Source organism: Octodon degus, unplaced genomic scaffold (assembly GCF_000260255.1).
Source record: "Octodon degus isolate 3935 unplaced genomic scaffold, OctDeg1.0 scaffold00239, whole genome shotgun sequence".
NCBI lineage: Eukaryota > Metazoa > Chordata > Mammalia > Rodentia > Octodontidae > Octodon > Octodon degus.
The window spans coordinates 9786-11812 of NW_004524815.1; the positions used below are offsets into that span (position 1 = coordinate 9786).

Here is a 2027-nt window from a genome sequence, read left to right on the forward strand (position 1 = left end):
GTCCTTGAAAAAGGCTGTATAGAACTTTCTAGACAATTGAATATGCTAATAATGAAAGAGATTTACAATAGTAATCAATTTCAGGGATGGAAGCCTTTAATGCACCAAAAAAATTTCCTTTTGTACATGAAAATTGTATTTTTCCCTTTTGTTTACAAAAGATTGCTCATGTTCTGGGTACACTAATTAAAAACACTGAAATATTCATATAAACAAAAATGTTCTTGGTAATAAGAAATCTTAACATTGATTAATTAATAGATAAATGCAGTTAACCTCATGCATAGTTGGAACAACACCAATGTGCCTGACTTCATCCTCCTGGGGCTGGCAGATTCTGCAGAGACACAGCTGGGCCTCTTCCTGCTCTTCCTCCTCATCTACCTGGTAACGGTGCTGGGGAACGCAGGGATGATCCTGCTCATCCGCCTGGACCCCCAGCTGCACACGCCCATGTACTTTTTCCTCACTCACCTGTCCTTCCTCGACCTCTGCTACTCCAGTGTCATCACCCCTAAAACCTTACAGAACTTAGTGTCTTCCACCAAGACCATCTCATTTGCGGGCTGCTTCACTCAGCTGCACTTTTTTGTAGTCTTTGCTACTGCCGAGTGCTTTCTTCTTTCTTCAATGGCCTATGACCGCTATGTGGCTATCTGCAAACCTCTACGCTATCCAATAGTGATGTCCCAAGACTGTGCCGGGCCCTGCTAGCTGGTTCCTACGTCCCTGGTCTTGTGGATTCCACTGTGAATGTGATTTTCATGAGCAGACTGCATTTCTGCAACTCGAAAGTCATCCATCACTTTTTCTGTGATGTCTCCCCAATTTTAGCCTTGTCCTGCACTGATACTTCTGATAATGAACTAATTACATTATCGTGTGCTGCATTCAACTCACTGTCTCTCGTCATCATATGTGCATCTTATGTGTCCATCCTCTCCACTATCATGAACATTAACTCCACTGCAGGAAAGCAAAAAGCTTTCTCCACCTGTGCCTCCCACCTGCTGTGTGTCACCATCTTTTACAGCACTCTCATCTTTATTTACCTCAAGCCGAAGCAGTCCTACTCCCTGGGCAAGGATCAGGTGGCCTCTGTGTTTTACACCATTGTGATCCCCATGCTGAATCCCCTCATCTACAGCCTCAGGAACAGAGAGGTGAAGAGCGCTCTCCTCAGAGTCCTGCAGAAGAGAGGTGCTCCAGGCCAGTAGAGCAGCAGGGATAATAGGCATTGTTACTTATGCTCTTTCTTTGTTTTCTCTTTCTGGGAAATTCTTTAGTTCCTTCCTGAAAATAACTGAGCCTTATGTTTTGTTCCCCTCTGCAGCCTGTTTTTTAACACTCATGATCTTCGACATTTTGAGACATAATTTCTGTATATCTCCTACTGGAATTTTGAGTCATAAATTAAATGTTAATTCTAAGACACAAACAGTCTGTCACTTTGAGGAGGACTTACTGGGAAATATGAGAAAATCTCTGTAATTTTTAAACTCTTCCCATATAAAATTTGTATATAGTCAAATTTTATAGAATTGTGTAATGTAAAAGCCCTTCATTTGTCATGTTTCATGATGTTTACACTAATTAGCAGCAGTTAGGTTAAAGCAGTGGCTTCTGCATGAAGATTGGAGCATTTGGATTCTAAGTCTGGTGGTTCTCTCAGATTCCACCCACAAATTCCCCCAAATAAAAGTGTTCAGTGTACCTAGCTGCACAAGGTGTATAATACTTTCTTGTTCTCTGGTCAGAAGATGGATACAAAACTTTTAGGATAGTACAATAAACTCTACCTATTATCAAAAAAAAACTTGGATTCTTGTAATTTTTAATGTATTTAGTACAGGGTCTTGCTACACAGATTGGACTCATAGTGATCCTCCTGTTTTCAGCATCTCAAATGCTCCCTTACAGGTACACACCATTACGGCCAGTCTCAATCACAGTCTCAGTGTGCCCCAGCGGTGGACCAGCACAGCTTGAGGTATGAGAGATCAAACCCTGGCCCCTGCTCTCTGCCT

The 2027-nt window shown here is 41.9% G+C and overlaps 1 pseudogene; it reads left to right on the forward strand.

Annotated features, from left to right (window-relative positions):
- The first annotated feature begins 279 nt into the window (after nt 1-279).
- LOC101569976 lies at nt 280-1217 on the forward strand (annotated as a pseudogene).
- The last annotated feature ends 810 nt before the right edge of the window (nt 1218-2027 follow it).